Genomic DNA, 23,901 nt, shown 5'->3' on the forward strand with positions numbered 1-23,901 from the left:
CTTTTTCTTGTCCTTCCCAGAATCAGTCGCCTTCTTTTTATCCCCCTTTCGGGTGAGTTTCCCCTTTCTGACTTGAGTCTCAGTCAGGGTAGCAGAGAACTCGATTGCTTGACGAAGGGTAGTAGGATTAACACCAGTCACAATATCCAGCATAGAATTGGGTAGACCATCGATATATCTTTCGATTGCTTTGTCTGGTGGGGTAACCATGGTGGGACACAATAGACTGAGTTCCTCAAAACGATCCGTGTACGCACGGTGCTCAGCCCCATCTTACTTTAAATCGTCAAACTCTCGTTCCAAAGCTCCAATCTCGTGACGGGGACAAAACTCTTTCATCATGAGAGCTCGAAGCTCTTCCCATGTTTGTGCCAATGCCACTTCGGCACCCCTATCGCGCATAATACCATTCCACCAGGTAAGTGCTCGCTTCTCAAACACGCTCGAAGCAAATTCAACCTTACGCGCATTCGGACACTGCACATGCCTGAATGTGCTCTCGATACTCTCAAACCACTGCAGGAGTGCAGTTGCTCCTTGCGACCCAGAAAACTTAAGCGGCTTAGCAGAATTGAAGTTCTTGAAATTACACAGTGCATTGTTGTTGTTATTATTGTTATTGTTGTATATCTCGTGGACTTGAGTCACAACACCGGGAAGCACAGCAGCCACTTGTTGAGAGACTAGGGCTGCGATTTCTTCAATAGTAAAAGATTGTGCTTCACGTCGAGGAGGCATTGTCTAACAAGGAAATATGAGAAACGAGTAAGGTTGATAATTAGGAAAAAGCAAAAAGAGGTATCGATAAAAAACAAGGAAGGCGATCATTTGTTCGTTACCTCAAACAAACAAACGACACGCATTGACTAATCAAAGTAAATGAATCAAAATAATGCATCGCGAAGACTTGCTCGCCTATAAGTGAACACTCACCCCAAGAGTTCCCAGGTAAGAGTGACTGGTCCGATTATGTGGATTTGTACGAACACTCTAGCCTTAGACAGAAAACTCAGGGTACAGGCATTCACCCTTCTAGTTTGCACGTGTTCACACTATTTAGACCCAAACTTTGACGAGATTTTGAAAACTCAAAAGGGTTCAAAACCATATAACAGAGAGTTCAAAACCTAGTAATCAATCATCCTAGAACGGATGATTAATTTTCGAAGCAGATTTGGATTTGTGTTCTCGTTGTGATTATCACCTAAGGATAGGTGACGGTTTTGTTTTAAAATCTAAACACAAGTAGACTTGTGTTAGGGTCCTAAAGTTATAGTCTAGGTCAAAGCATTACAAATAACCTAATTCCCTATAATCATTGGCTCTGATACCAACTCTTCTGTCACACCCCGACCGCGTTAAAACAACAAAACCGCGGCGGAAACGTCGGGGAGTGTTGCAACAGAATTATTGTTTCACAACCATGGATACACAAAGAGTTTCGTTTTATTGAAAATATTAACATTTCATTGTCTTGACACATAACAAACACGTTAAATATCAACTATCATTTTTATTATGTCACTAAGGCCTTGTCCAGATCCTACGTGACGCATGCATCCTAGAAATCCATCAAGCAACAACACCTGAAACATATGTAAAAACTTAGTCAGCAAGGAAATGCTGGCGAGTACATAGGTTTTATAGGAGTGTCAGATTCATGGCTAGTTTAAATGTTGCAATACTTCATTTAGAAACTTTGTTTTGAAAAGAGTGTAATATTGTAACTTAATTAACCAACTCAAATCAAGCGGGTTATAGTTTATAAAATCTCGTAGCCATGATTCTTAACCCAAAAACATTTGTTTTAGTAAAGCAATTTGTAATACATCTCGTATTAAATCGTTAATAAAATCTCATTAATAAAACTCGTATTATTTCGAAAACCTCGTTTGTGTGATATCATTCCAAAATCGTTTACCCAAGTGAACTAAATAACGCCACGGTATATAATATGTTCAAAACACTTATATATAAGAAGTACCAGCGGCGTATCTACCATGTTTTCACCACATTACACCCGTCCCGTTATCTAAACACTAGCCAAAAACCAATCGGGCCCAGATTGTTTAACATCGTTTCCAAATCGTTTACTCGTTTAAATCGTTTAAATCGTCCTCGTTTTAATTGTGATAACTTATATATGGTGGTCTCGTTAATAACATTCAAACCTTCGTGACTCGATCACCTCGTTTATCGCTTCTTGAGTTAACAAACCACCAAAGGGTAAGTTAACAAACATCAGATTCAGTCGCTACCCACAACCCCCACACATAACCATGGGTGTAGTAAAGTAACGGGATTTGTCAGATCCTATGGTACCATAACCTAATACTGGTCGGTTGGGCCAAAATTAATGAATGTCATTCGTTATGTAACTACAACCATCAAGTTTGTTCACATTATTGAAATCGTTATTAGTTTAGTAAAAATTGTTTTAATCATTTTTGAAATCATCCTTTAAACCTTGAAAACATTTCGTACATATGAATCACCCCAAAACATTTAAAAACAGTAAAATAGGGGAACTATGTACTCACATGGAGTGCAAAGTATCCTCAATCAATAGAACTTCAACAAACTCGAGCAAACCAGAGAAATCAAACAGCACAAAGGGTCCAAGAAGGATGTTGATCTAAAATAGCTCAGGTATGAAGTGTAAACACCCCAACTTAGAGCTGAATTCAGATCAAGTGTGAAGAACCCAAATGAGGAAGCTTGCTATTTATAGGAAGTTAGGATCAATAGGATGATTCCAAGTGGTTTGAGGGAGTAATCTTGGCCATACATGTGGGTTAATGGTATTAGAATACAATGGGAGTCGAAAACCAGCTCCAGGTATTGCAAATATTACATTAAAACCCCTGAATTTAGCCCAGATTGTTGATTCTGAAGTTTCTGTCTGACATAGCCACGTGGCCCGCGTGAGATATACATCAACTCTTACGCGGCCCGTGTAAGGATGTTTGGCAGAATGTCAAAACAGGTCCCTGCACTTCAGAATCATGCAATTCGGCTCATTTTTGACACGTTTAAGCCCCGTTAACCTCATTTCAAGGCTCTAAAATGATGTTAAAGTATAGGGAACTCAAAACATGCTCAAAAATGTCTCGGATGTCGGTTCGTTTGGTCGTACGGTTGCGTTGTTCGGTTAATTACGACGGAAGTCGTAACGAATGCAAAAACGATCCAAATTAAGCGACGAATGAAATTTTATCATGCCGCACACTAAAACATAATATTTAATGATTACATGAATTTTTGGATGTCCGGATATATTCAGAACGTAAAATATGCGCGAAAATGCAAACTTGTGCACTTTTTGACGCTTTTAGTCCCTATTGATCAATAAAGTTTATTTTAGCATACCGAACCCCTCAAAGCCTATTTCTAAGCTATGTAAAGGATATTTAGGGTATGTTTAACTTATGATCAAGTTCCGGAATGTTCGTTACTACACAAATCGGTATAGTTTCGCAGTTTGACACAAATAGTCCTGCGATCGAACAAAGTTGATTTTAACACACCAACCCATTCAAAACTTATTTCTAAGTTATGTGGAGGTCATTTAAGGTATGTTAAGCCTATGTCACTATTCCGGAATGTTTGTCGCGTTTTACTGACTGCGTTTATGCACCAGTTCGCGTATAACTTTCTAGAAAGCGATTTAAAGCTTGAAATTGGAATTGAATCGAATTTTAAAAATCACCAAACACAAATACACACATAATAACATCAAAACACATATAATAACACCAAAGCACATTGTTTTATTAATAATAAATCATTGTTTTACATCGTACAACGATTACAGAGCACAGTTGTCACAGATCTCACCGGAGACAGGGTAGATGAAACGATGTATCGCTCCATGATCGGATCGCTGATGTACTTAACTGCTTCAAGACTCGATATCATGTATCCCACGTGCCTCGCAGCACGGTTTTAGTCAAGCCCCAGAGCTTCACATATGGTGATTGTGAAACGGATATTACGCTACCTAAAAGGAACTCCATCATTGGGGTTGTGGTATCCAAAAACAGGCAATTTTACGATCGAAGGGTATTCTGATTCCGACTACGGAAGCTGCAAAGTTAACGCAAAATCAACAACAGCGGGTTGTCAGTTCTTTGGACAACGTTTGGTCACCTGGCAGTGTAAGAAGGAGACCTATGTGGCTTTATCCACATGTGAAGCTGAGTATGTATCTGCTAGCAGTTGCTGCTCTCAGATCTTGTGGATCCAGCAACAGATGCGCGACTACGGTTTGCAATTTCTTAACACCCCTATCTTTTTTGATAATGAGGCAGCGATTAATAACACAAAAAATCTTGTTCATCACGCTAAAACGAAACATATCGAAATTCATCATCACTTCATCCAAGATTGCTTCGAGAAGAAGTTGATACGAATTGAGAAAATCCACACTGACGAATAGAAAGCTGATTTACATACCAAAGCATTTGACAAAACTCGTTTTTAAATATCTTTTAAAACTAAATGGTATGAAGCTTTTATTGGTGTAGGATGGGATTAATGGCGTTGATGAGGATAACATTGTAGATGATGATGTTGAGAAACAAGCTGCAATGGTTTGTCGATTTTTTACCTGTTTTGGTATTTAGGGGGAGTATTATATTTTCAGAAAATACAAAAACAGTAAAAAATTCAAAATTCCAAAAACATGAGAAAATTTCAAAATCCAAAACAGTCTCGCTGATGATGTGTCGATAGGTTTAAAGCTTGTGTAAAAAGGGAAAATGATAGTACATTGGCTTGACAGTTACAGTACGCTAAAGATTTGTAAAGATTTAAAGCTTTAAACAGTCTCGCTGATGATGTGTCGATAGGTTTATATACATTCAGTAAATCTTGTTTGGGATATAAACCTAAAATTCAAACTTGCTTATTTTGTGGGGAACAAATCTTGGATATATAGGTAACCCCTGAAATCTTGTTTGAAAGGTCCCTTTTTCTGAGATACTAGGTCTTTATACTCAGTGCTATCTGGGGTATTATCCCGGGACTTCTGATTTTGCGGAAGCAATGGCCTATTCCCCGTATAATACTTTTTGCATTGCTTGAAATATAGCATCACCCTCAGTACAAAAAATGATAAAGCATTGAAAAATGCTAATCATGTGTTGTTGAAGAAAAGATTCTCTAAAGGGAACACACCGAAAGTCGAACCGTCATCTCTCTGCTGAACGAAAGTTCTGACTTGAGCTCTCACGGTTTCGCATTTAACCCTTTTACAGATATCATCTAGGTATATTCACCTGTAAGACTAAATATTGGGATCTGGATACGGGAGTATATTCAAGAGGTGGGACACACATATAAGTTTAAGTCTTTAATTCACCTAAATCGTATCCTGAACAGATTGAAATTTGTATGAAAATTTAAAAGGATCAGTATATCGACAATCTAAGTGAATTGTTTAAGACTTAGTATGTTATCAAGCTTAACGGTGCTAGTAACATGTCATTAGCTGATATGATTCCCTAACACACTCATCAAAAATATGTTTGTAAATAGTTTACTTTTATTGTATTCTATTTCTGTAATTCATTTTCTAGTTTAGAAACCTTATTAAAAATCCAAAAAGATTTTTCATTTCTGTTTTATTTTCCGACAAACCAAAGTGGAGAGTTGATCTTCAGATTCAGAGGGCTGGAGCAGATGCAGAAAGATTCTAAGTTGGACGATGAGTTGGGAGCTTAACATGATAAATGAGAAAATGGAAAGTCAAAACAAGTTCATTAAATTGAAACTTGTAATTTTTCATAAAATGTTTGAACAAAAATCAGTTTGTTTTTGTCACAGATCAACCAAGGTCATTAAGTTGGACTTGGTAGATAAATTGAGTAATCAGGGTCATTAACTTGGACCTGAATACTTAAGTGGATTTCTAAAACTGATGAACAGTTAAAAAGAGTTTAAGATTGAATAAGACTATAATGTTATATGTTTGAGAAACAGGAAACATGAGTCAAGATCCCCATGGTAAAGAAAATGTCAAAGTTTGAACCAGAATTCAAGTCCCAGTTTATCGAGAGGGGGAGTCTGCGAAAGGGGAGTCAGAATTCGGGATCAACATTCTAAGGGGAGATTGAAGATTAAAGTTTGAAGATAGAAGATTGAAGGATGCTTTACAATGTCAAGACAATTCAAGGCAGAGAACGAAAGATCAAGACTAAAGACTGAAGACAGGATGCTAAAGACTTCGTCAACATCCAAGGGGGAGTCTGTTGATACACTGATGTCTGTTAACTTCGTCTTTATAGGGTCTTGTATTGTTTTAGTTAGTTCAGGGCACGGAAATCGAGAAAACAGTGTTAAAGGTAATTCCGCTTGAAAGGTGCCTAACACATTTCAAACGGAATTAGAAGTCTCAAGCGAAATTAACTAATTCCGCACGGAATTAGTAATTCCAGTTGAACTCGTAATTCCGTGTGAGACGACTTCAAGCGGAATTACTTCGCCTATAAATATTGTGGTGCCATGTTCATTTGGAACGGAATTAGAGACCATTGTTTGAGAGCCGATGTGTTGCCGAATTGTTATCAGAATTGTAAAAGCTCAGGAAATCAATAAAAGAAGATAATTAAAGGAAAACAAGCTGTGTTGCATCAATTTCATTGATTCCACCCTTGATTTTGATGTTGAACTCATCAGATTGACTCGTTAGGGTCACACGACGATCCAACAGATTTGACGGTTAGAGTGTCTAGCATTGAAACAGATGTTGCTGAAATGAAAGAATTGATTAAGCAGCTGATAGAGCTTTTTAAAAGTCAACCTACCAGACAGGAAATTGCCAATGAGCTTTGGAATTCTATGCAACCCATCCTTCAAGCTCAGAGGAATTTGGCTGAAAGTAACCGCAATTTCAGTTGTGAATTTATCAGAAATTTGGTTGATGCCAGGTATAAAGACACACAAGCAGACATTATGAACATTAAGGAACATCTGTTGGAACTTACTGGCTCCACTTCTACATCAATCTTTAAGAAAGATGATGATGATGATGATGATAATGATGCCAAAAAGGGGGAGAAAGATTCATTGAGAAAGTTGCCACCGGATTCAAAAGCTAATCCTACAGAAATTGTATCGCCTGCTCAACCTAAATCCCAACCTTCTCCAAAAAAAACCACTACAAAAGAAGGAGAAAATACCTTCCACACCATCATGACCCATTTTGTTAATAGATGTTGGGAACACAAAAGTATCAGCAATGTTTACCAAACAGCTGCTGAGACACTAGTTGTTCCAGCAGAAGTTTCTCAAACATCTGCCATGATCATTTTTACTACACCAACCACAATCCAAGCATCTCCAACATCACAAAGATTTCCCATAAATTCATCTTCACTATCAAAACATTCTCCTTCACCAGAAATCATCTCCACACGTAAGAGAAAAACTCATATCGATGGAATCACAAAAATGAACAATGATCCTCTGGTAAAGCCAACTCAACCTAATTGGAAGAATGTCAAAACATTGGATTCAGATGAGGTATTGAAGTTTAAAAGAATGAGAGCAGAGCTTGTGGTTGCTGATTTTTTGGTCCAGTTAGATCCATTGCCAGATGGTCTAAACTGAAAATAGTTGAGACCTACAAAAAGCTAGAAGAAGATAGAGCTAAACATTCAAATGTTCTTCAAAAGTCAGTCTATCCTACAACTGCTGCTCTGTCTCCAAAAATCGGTACTCCAAAAAACCTTCTCACATCATCTGATTTGTCTGAATCAATTGCAAATTTAGTTAGCAGACCACAATCACCAAACTCATCTTCAATAATTCTTTGTCCAAGAAAACCAACTGATCCAAAAATATTAAAGTGGAAGTCATGCTCAAAAACCCAAGTATTGACTTTGATCAGATCAGATGGTAGTGTTGAAGAGATTAAAATGGATAGTGCATATAATCTGAATGCATACGATCTGCAAGCTTTGTTGGACCTTCAACTTGAGAGAGATGATGAAGAAGACATGTTCTCCATGGACTTTGAACTACAATTCAAAGGACAAATCAGGGAGATGTTGATGAGAAATAAAAATCAGTAATAAAGAAGGGTTTTCGTATCATCTGTTGTATAGGGAGATTGTTGAATCAGCATCGGTTACATTGTTTGCAGTAGCATATTTAACCAGATCACAACATGTAGCGAAGGACATGTTGCTGCGTAACAAATTCTTGAGTGAGGTTTGATGTGTGTTGTTTAGGCAGGTGATCGTATGTTCTTAGTTAATGTTTGTTAAAGTTAAGTTGTATTCGAATTTTATTAAGTTTGTTAGACATCTTTCATATGTACTCTCTTTTTTGAATAAGAGAATGGTAATAATCATATGTAACTGATGAATTTTATTAAGTTTGTTAGACATATTAAGTTTGTTAAATATCTTTTATATTTACTTATAGTTGTCTTTTAGCTATAATAGATAACACGTTTTGCTACAATATCTATACACATATCTATATGTTCTATCAATATGTGTTATGCATGGTTTTCTAAGAAACGACCCGTGTTTGCACACGGGTCTTACCGCTAGTCTACTATAATAAAAGAAACCACTTTAGGACACTTGTCATTATATTAGGCCATCTCTTATAGATAATTATTATTTTGGTTTAATCTCTTCTAATTAATTATAGATAACCCTCACCCTCCTACTAAATATTATTTAGTTTAATATCTTATATTATAGATAACTCTCATACTAAATATTATTAGTTTAATATCTTATGGATAAAATATTATTAGTTTAATTTCAGTGAGTTTTATATATTCATAAATCTTAAATATAAAACGACTTATTTCACTCTTCCATATTTAGGCCATGCAGACTTTACTTTGTTATTTCAGTTTACTTCATATTTAGATCATATAGCCTACTTTAGTTTAATTTCTTTATAGTCTATTCGGTTAACTTTATACTTGGTATTTCATATCCACATCCCCTTTTGTAGTGTTGTTTGTGTTGGATCGTCCGGTGACCCTAAAACAGTCAGTATGAGTTGTTCATCATCAAATACAAAGGCGGAATCAATGTAAATGATGTCAAACACAGCTTGTTCCTCGAATTTCCTTCTTATATTGATCTCCTGAGCTTTACAAATAGTTCTGACAAAAATCCGGCAGCACCTTGGCTCAACAACACTAATTCCGTATGGAATGACACACACTGATCAGGTATTTATAGTCAGTTAATTCCGCGTGAAGACAATTTAAACGAAATCATAGGTTCATGCGGGATTACTAATTCCGTGCGGAATTAAGTAATTTCCTGTGAATCTCTTAATTTCGTTTGAAACATCACACAACCATTTCATGCGGAATTACCCCAAACTACTGTTTTCTCGTTTATCGTGCCCTGATCTAATACATACAATACAAGACTCAATAAAGACGAAGTTAACAGACATCAGTGCACCAACAGACTCCCCCTTGGATGTTGACGAAGTCTTTAGCATCCTGTCTTCAGTCTTTAGTCTTGATCTTTCGATCTCTGCCCAAATTGTCTTGAACTTGTAAAGCATCCTTCAATCTTTAACCTTCAATCTCCCCTTTGAATGTTGATCCAGAATTCTGACTCCCCCTTTCACAGACTCCCCCACTCGGTATGCTGGGACTCGAATTTCTGGTTCAAACTTTACCATTTACTTTGCCATGGGGATTTTGATTCTTGTATCTCAAACATATAACATTACTGTCTATAAAAACTTAAATTATTTTCAACTGTTCATCAGCTTTATAAATCCACTAAAGTATTCAGGTCCAAGTTAATGACCCTGATTACTCAATTTATCTACCAAGTCCAACTTAATGACCTTAGTTGATCTGTGACAAAACCAAACTGATTTTTGTTCAACTTTTCAAACAATTTCTGAAAATATTACAATTTTCAAATTAATGAACTTGTTTAGACTTTTCAATTTCTCAGTTAACAGATTAAGCTCCCAACTCATCATCCAGCTCAGAATCTTTCTGCATCTGCTCCAACCTTCTGAATCTGAAGATCAACTTTCCACTTTGGTTTGTCGGAAAATAAAGCAGAAATGAAAAATCTTTTTTGGATTTTTAATAAAGTTTCTAAACTAGAAAATGAAATACAGAAACTTAAATGCAGAACGTAATGAAAGTAAACTATTTACAAACATATTTTTTGGTAAGCGTGTTAGGAAATCATATCAACTTTTGACAAGTTACTAGCACCGTTAAGCTTGATAACATACTAAGTCTTAAACAATTCACTTAGATTGTCGATATACTGATCCTCTTAAATTTTTATACAAACTTCAAACTATTCAGGATACGATTTAGGTGAATTAAAGAACTTAAACTTATATGTGTGTCCCACCTCTTGAATATACTCCCGTATCCAGATCCCAATATTCAGTCTTACAGGTGAGTATACCACAGATAATATTTGTAAGGGGGTGAAATGCGAAACCGTGAGAGCTCAGGCCAGAACTTCCGTTCAGCAGAGAGATAACGGTTCGACTTTAGGTGTGTTCCCTTTAGAGAATCTTTTCTACAACAGCACATGATTAGCATTTTTCAATGTTTCATCATTTTTTATGCTGAGGGCGGTGCTATCTTTCAAGCAATGCAGAAAGTATTATACGGGGACTAGGCCATTGCTTCCGCAAAATCAGAAGTCCCGGAATAATACCCTAGATATCACTGAGTATAAAGACCTAGTATCTCAGAAAAAGGGACCTTTCAAACAAGATTTCAGGGGTTACCTATATATCAAAGATTTGTTCCCCACAAAATAAGCAAGTTTGAATTTTATGTTTATATCCCAAACAAGATTTACTGAATGTACAAAAACCTATCGACATATAATCAGCAAGACTGTTTAAAAACTTTAGACTTTACAAATCTTTAGCGTACCATAACTGTCAAGCCAATGTACTATCATTTTCCCTTTTTACACAAGCTCTTTTTCAGTTTTATTTTGTTTTTGGATTTTTGATTTTTTTACTGTTTTTGTGTTTTCTAAAAAAATATAATACAAACCATTGCAGATTGTTTCTCAACAGCATCATCTACAATGTTATCCTCATCAACGCCAATAATCCCATCCGACACCGAAAGGAGCTTCATACCATTTAATTTTAAAAGATATTTAAAACGAGTTTTGTCAAAAGCTTTGGTATGTAAATCAGCTTTCTGTTCGTCAGTGTGGATTTTCTCAATTCGTATCAACTTCTTCTCGAAGCAATCTCGGATGAAGTGATGACGAATTTCTATATGTTTCGTTTTAGCGTGATGAACAAGATTCTTTGTTATACTAATCGCGGCCTCATTATCAACAAAGATAGGGGTGTTAAGAAATTGCAAACCATAGTCGCGCATCTGTTGCTGGATCCACAAGATCTGAGAGCAGCAACTGCTAGCAGATACATACTCAGCTTCACATGTGGATAAAGCCACAGAAGTCTGCTTCTTACATTGCCAGGTGACCAAACGAGGTCCAAAGAACTGACAACTGTAACACCCCGAAAACGGGTTTGCTAATCAAACCCCGTTAATACTAAAAGACGGGTAAAGTACCGTTAGCGGTAGAAGTAACCCGGTAAATATTAGGAATTTAATATATAAACCTAATATTTAATAAAACGTGAATGAATAATTTTAAGGAAATAAGTTTATAAAGGCCCGAGTTAACGGGACTTAAAAACATAACGGGTTATAACTTCCTGAACCCGCTAAAATAACAAGGAATAATTAATCTAGTTAGTAGCATGTGCTTAAGTGACAATTGGTGAGTTATAGCATCATTAGATCAAAAGGAAACATGAGGGACTAATATTGTCAACTGAGAAACATGTTTTATTAAAATAAAAGTTAAACACCAAAACACACACTTAAAGTGTGTGTTCTGGTCGACATTTTCCACAGGAGCAAAGGAACTCCTTTGTTCAACCCTAACTAGTCTAAATCCAAGAAATTGAGAGGCCAAATCAGTCCCAAATCGAAATCCAAGCATGGATTAGTGATCACCTCAGTGAAATGATCATAAGGTATGTGAAATTTCGTTGAATGATTCCAATTGAAATTCTGAATCAATACTTGAAACTCGAAATTCATGATGCATGATAGTTGCTTGGATGAAATAGGAATGAGATAGTGATTAGGGATAAACCCTAGTCAATTACTTGTTGGAATTTTGCTTAATTCTTGTAAATTCACAATCACCATTGAAGGTGATAAGTGGGTTTTGTAAGAATATGTTAAACACTAGAATTTTTATTGTTGTTCTAGTGTAATTTGAGCTCTAGGAAGTGAATTCAGATTTTGTTAATGTGAAAATTGATATGAACATGCTTAATTGGTATTAAGCTTGGCTAAATAACTAGTTATGAAAATTGATTGTTGATTTTATAGAATATGCCCACAAGGTGTTTGTTAAAATGCCTAAGTGAATATTCATATTGTGAATTTTTGAATGAAACGCATATTTCCTTGTTTGACTAATTACGTGAAAGATGGGGTAAAGCGGGTTCTAATCATAATGTTGATTCGACTTAATTGCGTAAACCATGTGATCAAAAAGTAGTTAACTTTTGATAAGCTAAGTTAACTAACCATGAAGCCGAATAGTAGCTTCGGCATAGAAAATAAGTGAGGTGGAATAGTCGTGATTTTATGACTAATTTAACCGCCTCGTAAATGATTTAAAATAGTTTGACGCCTAACGAGCTAGGTGGAGGCTTGGGAAACGAAGCGGGTCAAACAAATCAAGAAAGGAGGAAAAGCACAATTCGGATGCAATGTAAGTAAAGCTTACATTTCAGTTATTTGATACCTATTGGTTTGATAGGTCATGAATAATAAGTCTTGTTTTAAATTATGATGTTCCGACACGACAAGTGCGGTCCGGAACAAAAGACAATGGACATAAATCATGTTTAATGGATAAAAAGGAACTAATGCGGTTGATTAGTCATGAAATGACTAAAAGATAATGAGTTTTTAATGGTTACCTTATAAGGTGAACCATTGCAAATAGTAAGGGTAAAATGGCACTTTGGTCATTTGTGGACAACAACCGTTTAATTGGAGAGGGACACATTATAGCTTGGGTTATAATGGGTCAAAGAAATCAATAAATGATTTTCAAGTAGAACGACTATACGGTGTAAGCCGAAGTAGTCATATAGATAAGGTGGTAATAAATAGTACCTCATAGAGTTTCATGGTCCTTTAGACCAAACGGGTCAAAAGGTGAAATTATCACCCTTGACAATATTGACTAATAATTGTTGAGCTATGTGATTATAGAAATAAATATCGGATGGATATGTACATCGCTATCGCTTAGCGGCTACTAAGGCAAGGTATCGAAACGAATCAATATATTGATTCGAGCCAGGTATGTATATTTGGTCAAATCATCATTAGAACTTGAAGCTCAATGAGGGCTAAACAAGTTAAAATGGACATTGGGTTATCTTTTAAGTAAACCGAATGATTTAGGTTATTGTCATTATGTTTTAAGAACATGATGTCTATTTAAACAAGATTCCTAGTTCAACCAGTGGAATTTTGGTCAATTACAACATGAAAAGTCCTTTGTTGTAAAGAAAGGGTTTAAGGTGACTAAAACGCCCTCGTAAGCAAAATCGAGTAAATGAACCTTAAGAGTCGTTTAAAAACAAGTTATATGATCAAGCAAATACTTTGAATAAGTATAGAGAATAAAAAGGGTAAATCTTGGGTCAAAAGACTCAATATAAGTCTTTGTCGTAAATTAGCAATCCGACGAGAAAAACTCGGATTATATAGATCATCTCATTGAGCTCACCACAAATTTAGTTGTGGTTGAAGATCTCATAATAAGTAATGTGATATAATAACGCTAGAAACGGATGAAAGCGTTTCATGCTCAAAATATGCATAAATACCCTTAACGGGTCAAAATATGCATATGAGCGTAAACGGGTTTAAGATACGTAAGGAACCCGTGACTTGAACCTAATATGATAGGAATTATTGAAATTATGATTACCGTGAAAATAAGGATCAAACAAACATGTTTCGTTTGATAAAAACATGAATGGGTCAAAATTACGGCAAATTGGAAAAGCTGGAAGCAGGGTCCACCGTAAATTACGGTGCCACCGTAATTTACGGTGGAGATGAAAAGTCTTACGGTAGCCCCCTACTGGTTTACGGTAGGGGCATGTAAAACCAGTGGCCACCGTAAATTACGGTGCCACCGTAATTTACGGTGGAGGTCAGGTTGAAATTGTTGTTTTGTTATCAATTGTTTCTCGGACCCGTTTAGACACGTTTAAAACTCTGTATGACTAAGCATTTCATGTTTATGAAATGTAGGTACTCTATGGAATGCCGGAAGACGATCAAGCTCAATGAAGAACCGAACACGATAAAGACTCATGCTTCCGCACATTGCCTCGTTGTAAATTTTAACGACGAATCCAATCACGTTTGTAGAATAGCTTATGAATTGTAAAAGTTTTAATTTACTCGGAATTTCCTAAGGATACTAAACACTAAATACATGTCTGTTTTCGTAATTTATATGAAAACCTTTAAAATAATAACTAGAGTGTTACAAGTTGGTAATCAGAGCTCATGGTTAAAGAGTAAGGTGTGTTCGGTTCGAGGCTTGATCGCAAATCCGGTAAGTGTATGTATGTTAATCGTTAGCGTATTAAAGTGTTGTAAACAACACATAGGGTTATCATGAAATACACGTTACCCCAAATTAAATGATAGATATGGTTAACAACATTTCGTGCGTTGACACATATAGTACAAGAGCCTTGTACTATGATACGGGCATTTAGTAAAGTTGACATTACTAACCTTGTGAATGTCTTGATTGAAGGACACTTACATTTAAAGATGGCAAAGGTTAAACAAATGCAAGATGTGATAGAGGAACAGTCTGAGGCATGACAAGAGGAACATGCCCATCGAGGACTAAATCGCGTAACGACCGCGAACAAGGCTAATGGCAAGAGAAGCCCGTTAGGGCAAGCATTATCAGGTGCACGTTTTAAAATCATTGCATAAATAGTAATATGCAACAGATATGTAGAGGTTGAAAGTTGCATATGTAGATTGAAAACTTGGAAAGACCTGAATAGAAAACCTATCCGGGATATTGTTTCCAAGAAAAACAGATAGAGGTATTACTTACATAGGGCGTGATGTGAAAACTGTAAAAAGGTCATGCGTGTCATGTGTTAATCGCTTACTCTGGCCAAGTAAGTAGCGGCATATGATACCATGAACTTCTTATGGCGGACACGTTTACATCCGATGTAGTAAGGGCAGGGTGAATGGGACTAATTAAAAAGTACCCAAATGAATCAGATAAGCAAAATATTTGATAATAATGTAAACGCACAACCAAGTGACGGGAGCGTATTACATTAGGATAATGAGCCCGAGTGAAGGGACAAACAAGCACGTAAAATGATTTAGACAAGTATTGGGAGGGAGTGTACTTACACTCGAACCCAGAAAACATCAAGCACGTAAAATGATTTAGACAAGTATTGGGAGGGAGTGTACTTACACTCGAACCCAGAAAACATCAAGCATGTAAAATGATTTAGACAAGTATTGGGAGGGAGTGTACTTACACTCGAACCCAGAAAACATCAAGCATGTAAAATGATTTAGACAAGTATTGGGAGGGAGTGTACTTACACTCGAACCCAGAAAACATCAAGCATGTAAAATGATTTAGACAAGTATTGGTAGGGAGTGTACTTACACTCGAACCCAGAAAACATCAAGCATGTAAAATGATTTAGACAAGTATTGGGAGGGAGTGTACTTACACTCGAACCCAGAAAACATCAAGCATGTAAAACGATTTAGACAAATATTGGGAGGGAGTGATACTTACACTCGAACCCGGAGAATGTAAACATGTAAGATGAGTTAGATATGCATTGGGAGGGGGTGTACTTGCACTCGAACCCGGAAAATGCAAATATGTCCCTTAACGGGTCATTTTTGTAAAACGTCGAACTTAAAGACAAAGTCAGAATATAAAAATGAAGCGAGGTCTTAATGCATACCGGGATGATTGCAATAATAACGACTTTGGTAAAACACCCGGTTGATGGGTAAGAATTAAACACATGCGTAAACCGAGAAACGAGAACATGAATTTAAAGTCAAAAGACTCGGATTATGAGTTATGACTAAAAGACCATAAAAATTTCGTAAACAGAAATTCTGATAATTATATTCAACTATGTTGAGATTGAACGGGTTGAATAAAGCATAATGCTTGAAGGCGTAAGTAAGCGCAAGCCGGATAACGGTAAGCTTGAGACAAATGAATTTCAAACGTAAAAAGAGTGCTTTGACACCCAATATATATTTTAATAAGACACGAGTAAAAAGAGTGATCTACGGGATCAACATAACCTTTAGGGTTATAAACAAATGAGAGATATACGGACTAAAACGACCCACGGGTCGTGATTAGAAAGAAGTTATAAGGACTTCGCCTTAAAGAGGTGAATGTCTAATAAAAAAATATATATATATATATAAAAATAGCCCATAAGGCTAAGTGATAAAACCTACGGGTTAGATGGAATAAAGCGAGGAAATCAGTTAAGAATCCCCGCATAAAAACTAAGACTGTAAAGGATTAAATTACGGACTGTCAATATCCCAGTATGGCTGATTGACACAAGTTAAAGAAAAGATCCTAAAACTAAAACTTCGGTTTTAGTAAGAAATAATGTTTTTACAAACATAAATTCTGATAGGAATTTAAATAGCAAGCATGAAATATACAAGTCTTGACACTGATAGGCGCAAGATGATATATTCGAAAAGTGATATTCTCAAAAATGAAGGGTTGATATAAATTAAACATGGTGCAACACAATCACGGTCAAGAAATGTAATGTGAAGTAAAATCACAATATAACCAAGCAAGCGGTAAAAAGGAACTGGACAAATAAGTCTAGTTAATGAGACCGGTTAAAGTCAGCAATTTAAGTTAAGAAATTTGGTTCGCTTGTAAACGGTAAATTCGGTATAACTAAACCGAATAAGTAAATTTGAAAACAAAAGAAACTGTTGCTAAAAGTGAAAGATTTCACTAAAGACCTTTAAACGGGTCAAAGCAACGGATTCATAAGGAAATTCGATAGTATATGAAAGCGATGGGTATCGCTAAGTTAACTAAACTAGTGGAAATAACGAGATTACGTCATTTCGAAGTTACACTATGTCATATGAGATATGTAGACAAGTAGTAACCAAAGAGATGTTACCGTACCTTTCGGGTAATACTAACGATTGGTTAAAAAGAATAAGTAATGTTTAAAATATTTCTCGGATCGAATACATTGAGTTTAAACTCAATGAAGTATGTAAGAAAAGGTTTCGAGGACGAAACCTCTTTAAGGGGGGTAGACTTGTAACACCCCGAAAACGGGTTTGCTAATCAAACCCCGTTAATACTAAAAGACGGGTAAAGTACCGTTAGCGGTAGAAGTAACCCGGTAAATATTAGGAATTTAATAAATAAACCTAATATTTAATAAAACGTGAATGAATAATTTTAAGGAAATAAGTTTATAAAGGCCCGAGTTAACGGGACTTAAAAACATAACGGGTTATAACTTCCTGAACCCGCTAAAATAACAAGGAATAATTAATCTAGTTAGTAGCATGTGCTTAAGTGACAATTGGTGAGTTATAGCTTCATTAGATCAAAAGGAAACATGAGGGACTAATATTGTCAACTGAGAAACATGTTTTATTAAAATAAAAGTTAAACACCAAAACACACACTTAAAGTGTGTGTTCTGGTCGACATTTTCCACAGGAGCAAAGGAACTTCTTTGTTCAACCCTAACTAGTCTAAATCCAAGAAATTGAGAGGCCAAATCAGTCCCAAATCGAAATCCAAGCATGGATTAGTGATCACCTCAGTGAAATGATCATAAGGTATGTGAAATTTCGTTGAATGATTTTCCAATTGAAATTCTGAATCAATACTTGAAACTCGAAATTCATGATGCATGATAGTTGCTTGGATGAAATAGGAATGAGATAGTGATTAGGGATAAACCCTAGTCAATTACTTGTTGGAATTTTGCTTAATTCTTGTAAATTCACAATCACCATTGAAGGTGATAAGTGGGTTTTGTAAGAATATGTTAAACACTAGAATTTTTATTGTTGTTCTAGTGTAATTTGAGCTCTAGGAAGTGAATTCAGATTTTGTTAATGTGAAAATTGATATGAACATGCTTAATTGGTATTAAGCTTGGCTAAATAACTAGTTATGAAAATTGATTGTTGATTTTATAGAATATGCCCACAAGGTGTTTGTTAAAATGCCTAAGTGAATATTCATATTGTGAATTTTTGAATGAAACGCATATTTCCTTGTTTGACTAATTACGTGAAAGATGGGGTAAAGCGGGTTCTAATCATAATGTTGATTCGACTTAATTGCGTAAACCATGTGATCAAAAAGTAGTTAACTTTTGATAAGCTAAGTTAACTAACCATGAAGCCGAATAGTAGCTTCGGCATAGAAAATAAGTGAGGTGGAATAGTCGTGATTTTATGACTAATTTAACCGCCTCGTAAATGATTTAAAATAGTTTGACACCTAACGAGCTAGGTGGAGGCTTGGGAAAGGAAGCGGGTCAAACAAATCAAGAAAGGAGGAAAAGCACAATTCGGATGCAATGTAAGTAAAGCTTACATTTCAGTTATTTGATACCTATTGGTTTGATAGGTCGTGAATAATAAGTCTTGTTTTAAATTATGATGTTCCGACACGACAAGTGCGGTCCGGAACAAAAGACAATGGACATAAATCATGTTTAATGGATAAAAAGGAACTAATGCGGTTGATTAGTCATGAAATGACTAAAAGATAATGAGTTTTTAATGGTTACCTTATAAGGTGAACCATTGCAAATAGTAAGGGTAAAATGGCACTTTGGTCATTTGTGGACAACAACCGTTTAATTGGGGAGGGACACATTATAGCTTGGGTTATAATGGGTCAAAGAAATCAATAAATGATTTTCAAGTAGAACGACTATACGGTGTAAACCGAAGTAGTCATATAGATAAGGTGGTAATAAATACTACCTCATAGAGTTTCATGGTCCTTTAGACCAAACGGGTCAAAAGGTGAAATTATCACCCTTGACAATATTGACTAATAATTGTTGAGCTATGTGATTATAGAAATAAATATCGGATGGATATGTACATCGCTATCGCTTAGCGGCTACTAAGGCAAGGTATCGAAACGAATCAATATATTGATTCGAGCCAGGTATGTATATTTGGTCAAATCATCATTAGAACTTGAAGCTCAATGAGGGCTAAACAAGTTAAAATGGACATTGGGTTATCTTTTAAGTAAACCGAATGATTTAGGTTATTGTCATTATGTTTTAAGAACATGATGTCTATTTAAACAAGATTCCTAGTTCAACCAGTGGAATTTTGGTCAATTACAACATGAAAAGTCCTTTGTTGTAAAGAAAGGGTTTAAGGTGACTAAAACGCCCTCGTAAGCAAAATCGAGTAAATGAACCTTAAGAGTCGTTTAAAAACAAGTTATATGATCAAGCAAATACTTTGAATAAGTATAGAGAATAAAAAGGGTAAATCTTGGGTCAAAAGACTCAATATAAGTCTTTGTCGTAAATTAGCAATCCGACGAGAAAAACTCGGATTATATAGATCATCTCATTGAGCTCACCACAAATTTAGTTGTGGTTGAAGATCTCATAATAAGTAATGTGATATAATAACGCTAGAAACGGATGAAAGCGTTTCATGCTCAAAATATGCATAAATACCCTTAACGGGTCAAAATATGCATATGAGCGTAAACGGGTTTAAGATACGTAAGGAACCCGTGACTTGAACCTAATATGATAGGAATTATTGAAATTATGATTACCGTGAAAATAAGGATCAAACAAACATGTTTCGTTTGATAAAAACATGAATGGCTCAAAATTACGGCAAATTGGAAAAGCTGGAAGCAGGGTCCACCGTAAATTACGGTGCCACCGTAATTTACGGTGGAGATGAAAAGTCTTACGGTAGCCCCCTACTGGTTTACGGTAGGGGCATGTAAAACCAGTGGCCACCGTAAATTACGGTGCCACCGTAATTTACGGTGAAGGTCAGCTTGAAATTGTTGTTTTGTTATCAATTGTTTCTCGGACCCGTTTAGACACGTTTAAAATTCTGTATGACTAAGCATTTCATGTTTATGAAATGTAGGTACTCTATGGAATGCCGGAAGACGATCAAGCTCAATGAAGAACCGAACACGATAAAGACTCATGCTTCCGCACATTGCCTCGTTGTAAATTTTAACGACGAATCCAATCACGTTTGTAGAATAGCTTATGAATTATAAAAGTTTTAATTTACTCGAAATTTCCTAAGGATACTAAACACTAAATACATGTCTGTTTTCGTAATTTATACGAAAACCTTTAAAATAATAACTAGAGTGTTACAACAACCCGCTGTTGTTGATTTTGCGTTAACTTTGCAGCATCCGTAGTCGGAATCAGAATACCCTTCGAGCGTGAAATCGCCTGTTTTTGGATACCACAACCCCAATGAAGGAGTTCCTCTCAGGCAGCGTAATATCCGTTTCACAATCACCATATGCGAAGCTCTGGGGCTTGACTGAAACCGTGCTGCGAGGCACGTTGGATACATGATATCGGGTCTTGAAGCAGTTAAGTACATCAATGATCCGATCATGGAACGATACGTCGTTTCATCTACCCTGTCTCCGGTGAGATCTGGGTTTATCCCATGATTAGTCGCTAGAGGGGTTGACGCTGGAGTAGATCCTGACATCCCAAATTTCTCTAGAATATCATAAACGTACTTAGTCTGATGTATGAAAATTCCCTCAGGTAGTTGTTCAACTTGAAGTCCTAAGAAGAATTTCATCTCCCCCATCGATGACATTTCAAACTTTCTCTTCATAACTGATTCAAAATCTTTGCACAGATTCTCATTAGTTGACCCAAATATTATGTCGTCCACGTATATCTGAACGATCAGAAGATGTCCGTCGATCTCTTTGGTGAAGAGAGTGGCATCCACTTTTCCACGGATGAAGCTATTGGCTAGAAGGTGTTGAGACAAAGTCTCGTACCAAGCTCTCGGGGCCTGGTGTAAACCATACAGCGCTTTATCTAGCAAGTAAACCTTGTTTTTGTGGATTGGATCGGTGAAGCCTGGTGGCTGTCCGACATATACCTCCTCTTTGACCTTCCCGTAAAGAAATGCCGATTTAACATCTAACTGAAACACTTTGAAGTTTTTACATGATGCAAATGCCAGAAAGATCCTAATTGCTTCTAGTCTAGCCACGGGAGCATAAACTTCAGTAAAATCAATACCCTCTTGCTGACTAAAGCCCTGAACTACGAGTCGAGCTTTGTGTAACAACTCTCACTAAAATTAATAATTAGGATGGTAATTGTCTATTAAGGAAATCCTAATTGAGACACCCAAGTAATTCTGCATAAACCCTAAAATTTCCAGAACAATCGAAATCAGGATCAGGGCCCCTAAAACTCAGGGGGGTTAAACCCTAGTAACGATTATCTAAATTAACTCGTTGTCACAGTAGAATTTTATTATTCTGTCAACTCAGCATGCCTAGACCCAAACCTGGCTACGCTATAAATAGACTGCTTCCCTTACGGACCGTAAGGGAAGTGGCTTACGGTCCGTAAGCGTGTCCAAAAATCAGTATAAATAGCCGACATTGGCACTTGCATTCTGTCTTTGAAACGACGTAAGAACTCTCTGTGGACGTCGAGTTATAGCAAGAACAGTTCAATAACACACACTAATTCACGAAGTGCTGCCACAATCAGGGTAATAACTCGATCGCTATTACGATTCAACGTCCGATCGATTATAACTATCCAACGATTGTTTGAGTGCTGCTCAAATTGAGCTTATACTTTGATTATTCGTCATTATTTCGACTTGAATATTTGAGTGTTGTTCGAATTCGGACTATGCTCTGTTATTCGTCGTGAATCCGTTGAATTATTCAGTATTGCACCGTATTAATCGTTGTGAGGGTTTAACTGACTCATTTTGAAAATACGTCATTCGGACTATGCTCTCGTGAATTGTCGTAACTGCTGTATTAGTTACTAACCCGTTTGTGTGTGCATTATGTTAAATTAGGTTAATCGAGGCTAATCAGTAGGCTTATACTTTGCTCGTTAAATCTGCAATGTGAGTCATTCTCTTTTTATCAAATATGGTTTACAAAACTCCAAACTATTTTAAGTTATAATTACAGGGATTAAGTCTTTGTAATCACCAAATTACAGCTGGTATGTGGGGTTTTGTATACATTACTTGTTAATCCATCACCATTGGACAACGAGATAGCCAAGGGGTGTTATGACCATAGTCACAGACCCTATTGGAGAACGAGATAGCCAATAGGTGGTCGAGTGACAAATACCATGGGTAGTTGGTTGACATTGAAACATTGTAATCGCTCTTAATACTGTAAATTATAACAACCGTATGATTTTCTGCAAAATGAATGATGCACTCAGTATTTCCCCGTTGACAAAACCTTTTTCAAACATGTTTCAGGTGATCTGTTGTGATCCAAGAAAAGTGACGTGAAGCACTACAAGCTCAGAGAAGTGGCTCAATGTGAATAAATAAAGAAACATGTTTTGAGAAATAAAAGATTTCCTTGCGAAATCATACTATTGTAAATTATGGGAATTTATCCCTAACTTTATGTAATATATTAAACGGGCATTTTTAATATTAAAAAGATCCTGTAGTAAAGACTTCCGCTGTCACCTAAATTAGATACCACGGGATTCCTGTCTCGCGGCTCTTAAACCGGGTCAAACCGGGGCCGAGGGCCGTGACAGGAAAAGGTGGTATCAGAGCCACTGATCGAGCCACTGATTTAAGCCTATTACTAATTTAAATAAAGTATTTAACAAAATACTTAATTCTATTAATTGGCATTCTGTGATTATGTGTTTTATTAACTGGTTATTTGTTAGCTACAGTATGGGTAAACAAAAGCTTTCTGCTATCTACCACAAATTAGACACTACACCCACAGAAAAAGGAACCTCTTCCTCCAAACCCCCAACAGATCTGGAAGAAGGAATTTTTGTCCGTAAAGCACAATATGAGAATCCTCTTACCCCAGAGAAAAGAGATTCGATCATTAGAAAAAGCCAGAAACCCCAAGTCAAGAAAGTGAGGTTTAATCCAGAAATTCAGGAATTAGGCAATAATCCACATTGGGAAGACCAATTAGATGAAAAATGGGCAAATCTGTATATGCTAGCTACCGTAGTGGAAAATGCAAACCTCTAAACTATCAATAAGCCTGGTCTAGAAGAAAACTACCGTATAGTAAATAAATAAATCCTAGCGTGTTCTCTTTCCTGTTATCTTTTGTACGAAGTAGTGTGCAATAAAACTTCAATGTTTATTTGTTAAACTTTGTTCCAAAGTTTTAACAATGCATTTTTGTGCATTTTGCATATCTGCTATCCAGCATGAATGAGATATCGGAAGCATTTCAGAATCTCAACCTCTACCCACTACCAATTGAAGTCTCCCACGACTTTACTGGTTATATTGCAGACATAGAGGAACCCCTGGAATTCCAAGCTCCACCGCTGGAAAAAGCAAAACCCAAAAAGAGAAGAAGATATGTAGGATGGAGGAAAGTACGCAGGAGGAAGCCATCCACTAGGAGACTTCCTAATATAGAAAATCCTGTGAGCAAAGGAAAAGAAATAGAGACTGGAGAGAGTTCCAAACAAGCAGAAATAGAAATAAGGGAA

At 36.4% G+C, this 23,901-nt stretch overlaps 1 long non-coding RNA gene across 1 annotated transcript; it reads left to right on the plus strand.

Moving 5' to 3' along the window:
• Positions 1-17,961: 17,961 nt before the first annotated feature.
• Positions 17,962-20,451, plus strand: LOC110887260. The gene is made up of 3 exons (XR_002563186.2): positions 17,962-17,980; positions 18,646-18,734; positions 20,300-20,451. It is a non-coding gene; the product is annotated as an uncharacterized LOC110887260 (long non-coding RNA).
• The last annotated feature ends 3,450 nt before the right edge of the window (positions 20,452-23,901 follow it).

Source organism: Helianthus annuus, chromosome 11 (assembly GCF_002127325.2).
Source record: "Helianthus annuus cultivar XRQ/B chromosome 11, HanXRQr2.0-SUNRISE, whole genome shotgun sequence".
Lineage (NCBI taxonomy): Eukaryota > Viridiplantae > Streptophyta > Magnoliopsida > Asterales > Asteraceae > Helianthus > Helianthus annuus.